The sequence below is a fragment of the Lycorma delicatula genome, chromosome 4, assembly GCF_047948215.1.
Source record: "Lycorma delicatula isolate Av1 chromosome 4, ASM4794821v1, whole genome shotgun sequence".
Lineage (NCBI taxonomy): Eukaryota > Metazoa > Arthropoda > Insecta > Hemiptera > Fulgoridae > Lycorma > Lycorma delicatula.
Genome location: NC_134458.1, coordinates 35,246,104 through 35,252,485, shown reverse-complemented (window position 1 = coordinate 35,252,485; position 6,382 = coordinate 35,246,104).

Here is a 6,382-nt window from a genome sequence, read left to right as displayed (position 1 = left end):
AAAAAAAAATTTGTTTGTATGTCTACAGTTGTCCATAAGATGGATTAAGAAAACTTCATTTTAACATGATTCAGACTAACTAAAATTTCCTGTATTTAACAATTCCAGTTTGTAACTAGGATGACTAAAATATTTAGCCTTACCCAATAATCACTTTGGTTATGAGCCTAATGCCACTAAACAAGTTTACAGGCAGCAATTCCCCAGTCAAGGACATATCTGTCAGCTCTACAGTCCCCTTATTTCAACAAATCAGATCGATTAAAGAACCCAAGTGGAAAGAAGAGTTAAAAAGGGATAGATGGAAAAGTATAATTTGCACTAGTAGGAACTGCAATATGATGAAATAAACAATCCTGCCCAGATGTTATATCAAATGTCTCTCCAGGCAGCAGCCACTATCCCATCCACAACCCTCCAGAGATCAAGGCAGTTTTATCCAGAGTAGGAGCAACACAAACTGACCAATGATTTTTCAAAAAACAACTTACATAAGTGCTGCAACAAAAACCACTTTCTCTCCATAATTATGAAGCTACCCAAGTTTAGTTTCCAATCCATTGAATTATGTGCCAAGTGGAACCATACAACTGAAGTACAGTCAGTCCTCGACTTGCACAGTTTCAGACTCATACGATTTAAAAAAAAAATTAAATTAAATTTTGGTTAGTTTACACAAGGTGAGGCATGATATACTACCACACATGCTCACGCTGGGGTACGTGCAAGCACACAACTGAGTTACCCCCACCACTGAAAGTGGAGTTGGGGCACGCGCAAGCGTGCCCCAACTCCACTTTCTTCTTTAGTCTGAAAATAAATTTCTTTCTTGATAGTTGCGCTCTGTATTTTACTATCATGCTTATTACAAAAATAAAACCCCAAGTCATGTTGAACAAACGTAAATGTGATTCGTGAATTAATGATGAAAAAGACTTGCCATTACTATAGAGACCAAGTTGAAATTATAAAACAATTTGAATAAGGTGGCAAACATTGCTCGATTTTTTAAAATGAGTGATTCTACAATTAGAACAATTACAATTAATAGAATTAGAAAAATGAATCGTATAAAAAATTCCGTACCGATGCAGTTTACGGTCTTAGTCCATACAAAGAAAAGAGGAACATTAATAGAAAAAATGCTGGTTACATGGATAGAAGATATGCAGCAACAAAAAATTCCAATAAGCCTTATGCTCATACAGGAGAAAGCCTTAAATCTTTTTCAGGATCTTAAGCGTAAAAATGGTGATAGTGCTTAATGCTGATAGTGCTTAAGCGTAGATGGTGATAGTGATCTTAAGCGTAAAAATAGTGATTAAGCGTGAAAATGGTGATAAATCTAACTATAGATTTACTGCAAGCCACGGATGGTTTGAAAAGTTTAAAGGCCGTTCTAAACTACACAACATCAAATTAATGGGTGAAGCTGCCAATGCAGACACAGAGGGAGATAAAAAAATTATCAAGAGTCTAACAGAAATAATGAAGAGTGAGGATTACCTACCACAATAAATTTTTAATGTGGATGAAACAGGCCTACATTGGAAAAAAATACCAGATTGATCATACATATCACAAGAAAAATCTTGGCCGGGGTTTAAAATCTCTAAAGATAGTTTAACACTTTTACTTGGTGAAAATGGTTCTGAAGATTGCAAAATCAAACCACTTCGAATATACCATAGAGAAACCCCAAGAGCCCTAAAGTATGTTCCTAAAACATCATTACCTGTGATTTGGAAATCTAACCGAAGAGCACGGAGGACTCAAGAAATTTCTGAGACTGGTTGTTTCATCATTTTTTTCAAGAGGTAAAAAAATATTGCTTTGAAAATAATCTACCATTTAAGATTTTGCTGTTAGCTGACAATGCACCAGGACATCCGCCTTGTGATTATGAAAATATAAAAATAATATTTTTTCCTCCGAATACAACCAGTGGATAAAAATAATACATACGGGCATAATACATTCATTTATAAATTATTACCTGTGAAAAATATTTAGGAAAGCACTTAGAGCTGTTGATGGACAGAATGGAAAATCGTTAATCCAACTTTGGAAAGAGTACAACATTTATAAAGCGGTTCAAAATATTGGTGATGTTTGCAGTGAAATTGCAATATCTACCATGAGTAACATATGGAATAAGCTCCTGATCAGTTGAGAAGAGTAGTACACAAACTAAAGAAATTGAAGTTATTCAAGATCTTGTTGAAATGACCAAAGAACTAAATTTAAATCTAGAAGAGGATTTCGTTAGTTTGATTAACAGGTATTCAGCAAAAATGAGCAACGATGTATTGATGGAGCTTGAGGACAGGCAAAAAGAAGATTATTTTTCAGAAGAGGAATTAATTGAACAACCCAAGCAATTTGAAACTGCAAAGATAGGTAAATATTTAAATATAATCTGGGATGGATTAGCTGATCTCGAAGCTCAAGACCCTGATCCTAAACGATCTGTGAAAGTTACAGAAGCAGTGAATAATGATATTACATGCTAAACTTTAATTTATGAAGAAAATAAAAGGACTAAAAGACAATTAACACTGGACTGATACTTGAAGTAGTTCATCCATAAAGATATGTCTGTAGATTCTGTTATGTGCAATATGTCCATTAAACAATATTTTCTTGTGTGTGTGTATATATATATATATATATATATATATATATATATATATATATATATATATATATTATAGATCTATTTTACTTTCACCTATCCTTTGAAACTAAAAAATATTTTTGGCCAAAAATACTAAATTTTGTGCTTTCTTCAATTTACGTGATTTTTTGTCTTACGTGAAAACCTTTGGAACCAATTAATCGTGTAATTCAAGGACTTACTGTATAAACTAATACCTAGAAAAACAATAGATGATATTTAACATTTTGGAGTGTGGTTTTTTTTTACTCAAAAAAACTTTTAGCAAATTTTATAAATCAATTTTTGATAATCCATTATCTTCACTGTATGGCATACCCTTGAAATTTTTAAATTGTATATTTATTTAGCTCATTTTTTGTTTTTATTTTTTATATGTAAATAACATAAAATAGTTCATTATATAGTAAAAGTTTATTTTAAACAGAACCATTATCCAAATTGTATTCATTCTCTAATGTATATAAGATAAATTCTTTATATAATGTGTTATTTTTAAATATATGTAATAATAAAGAAATTCAAAGAAACAATTAAAAAAAGCAAACAAATCTAGAATCTAACCTAACATAAGGCAAAAAATGAATATAACATGCATAATATGGAAATAACAAAAAATGAAACATTAAAAATTACTGTAAACTACTATAATGGAAATCTAAAACATCGCATAAGGAAACTAAATATTACCAAAGAATAGCTCCTAAAATATTATGAAATTAAGTAATCAACAGAAGTTACAAAATTTAAAAAAAAAAAGTGATATATCTAATTTATCATAGATTCAAGAATTTATCATAGACCAGCAACATATGGAATACATCAGTACAACCTATACTCACATGATGTAATTCTTATATAATTAAAATTTTCATAGTCTAAAACTATTTAAGAAATAAAAAAGTAAAAAATAACAATTTTTAAAGAATCTGGTAGTTAAAAAAAAATTCTTAATTTTACAATGAAGAAAAATCTGATTGCTAAATTTTTTTTAAAAATCAATGATTAGAGAAAAACATGATTGTTAAATAATTATAAAAATTTAAGTACTGTAAAATGAAAAATATTAAATGCTAAGGGTTAAAAATGAAGCAGAATTTATGATAAAATCAAGTAAAATCCTAAACAGCCACTATTCACCATCAAATATCCTTCTACTTTCAGTAATTCATAAATCTAATAATTTTAGCCAAACAACTGATTAACAGCTACCACTTAATTATGAATAAAGGAGTGCAAACATTATGCTAAAAGATATGAATGGTTTTTTGGTGTTTTTTTTAGAAAATGTAAATTCCAATTATTAAATACATAATTATCTCACTAAGAATTGATAGCAAGTTCCCACAGTTAATAAATTTATTGTAACTTAAACTACTTAATAAATATTTTAAATAATCATGTTATCTCTTTAAAATTTGTTTAATTCTGTGTTTATTACCTTTAGTCTCTGCAAATAAGAAGTTCATCGTTTGATTTTTTCTTGTAATAATTACAAAATAGAATAGATTCAACATTGTGGTGTGTTAGTACAATAATAAAGAAAGATTCAGTAATCTGACTTTCTGTAGTCCGGATATTCCTGTAATCTGCACTGAAAAGCCAAAATGTTTCCTAATGCAACTAGCTAAATAATGCTAAAATGCACTCAAAAATAATTTTCAATACAAATGCTTTTATATATGCTAACTTAGTTAACTGGCCTTTAACATTTAATTCAGATTTATCTCACCACATACATCATAATTGGTTTCAAACACATGTTGTAAAAATTCGATAATCAGAGAGTGAATCAGCCTGCTTTGTAAATCCTATTATAAAACCTTATTTATTTTTTATCATGGACATATAGGCTTTGTGAATACTTACACAGCCTACTGGTCATTCAAATATAGGTAAATGTATGTAACTAACAAATTCAATTACGAAGAGTTAATCAAACAGCATTAGATAACAATTAGTTATTGCCACTTACTTAGCTATTTTACTAATTTTTTCACCATTTTTATTATATTAACTAACTTCAGTACATTTTTGTTCAGCAAAAAACACAATTTAAATTTGAACATTTGGTTCATTGTCTTCAAAACTCTCATGTAAAATGTACAATGGTAAAGTATTTTAACCTATACTTTTCCATAATTCTAATTAATTTGTTCCCAGTAAGTTTGGATTACTGAAGTCTAGAATAATAGCAAACAATGAACATACTAACTGTGGATTAAAAATAGCAAAGAACATAAAATTAATTTAATTAACATAAACTGCATTTACAATAAACTCTTAACACTTAAAAAATAACTTGAATTGTACGGGCAAGAAATGAAATAATTTTTAAGTTTTGTACTATCAATTTGATACCACAGCACAAGCAAAACAATATAATTTTTTATATTTCTTACTCTTGAAAAGACAAATTCCATGAATTACTCCACGCATGAATTTAATACAATTAACAGTAGAACCCCAAAAATTTACACTGAAATAATACTAGGTGATCTCTTTCCAAGTAATTCAGAATGCTTATAACCAGAAAACATAGAGCAATAAATGAATCATGAAGTTTGATAGTCTGTAGTTTATGTACTGAAATAAGAAAAAAATAAATTCTCAACACCAACATCAATTAAACATGTATATAGACATTTAAACATCAGTTTAAAAAAGCCATAAATTTCATCATTTTGAAAAAATATTAAAACAATTTAAAACACATAAAGATTTTTACATGAAGATAATCACTTCAAAAATGCGAACCTGATATTGTTCTAATAATATTAGTTTTAACAAGAAAATTACATAATGAAATGACTTAGAGTTACTGCCTACAAGTACCTAGACCATGTTCCAGTATTTGTGACAGCCGAAAATTCATACTGCAGCATACTTTTTATTTTTGTTATTAAGCACAGCTTTCCATTTTCCAAATATCAAACCAGAAAGTTTTCATTTATGTCCCCCGAACAAACACCTTTTGCAATTTGTCAAACAAACATAGTCTCCTATCATCTGACTATAAGGTGTGAAATGAAAACAGAAATGACTAGCTTTATCACATGTTATGCAACAGTCACTGCAGATGACCAACATCAGTGACTCATGAACTGTAGATCCCTGCCCTCAAGCTGCAGAGGCTAAATTCATTTAAAACTTAACAAAGTTAAACTTAACCACTTATTAATTTGTTAATTTACTTGCGTATTAAACTCTTTTAAATATTTTGCGTGGGATGTTTGAAAATTGTGGTCTTATATGTAAGTAAATACAGTATTATTTCTGCATCTTTATGACGATTATATCAAATAGAGTTCTGTAACCTACTCAGTGTTTAGTGAGGCATAAAATCTGATATGTTAAAATTCAGGACTGTTAAGTAAATTCACATAGGAAAACATGAGTAATTCATTATGAAAAAAATAACAGTATTATATCAACAATTACCTACGTGTCAAAAGAAAATGAATTTCTAAAACTGTTTTGTTATGTAGAAAATAACATAATTATTATATCAATATATGGTTAATACATAATAATATAACATAGATACATAATACAAATATGTACAAATACTGTGTTCAGTAAAAAAACAACCTAGTTGTGAATACACTGTTATGGCATATTACAGGGCTACTTAAACATCAAGTGACATCAAATAATTTTGTTGAGTAATAGATAGAAAAACATACTTTCAAACTGTAATAAATA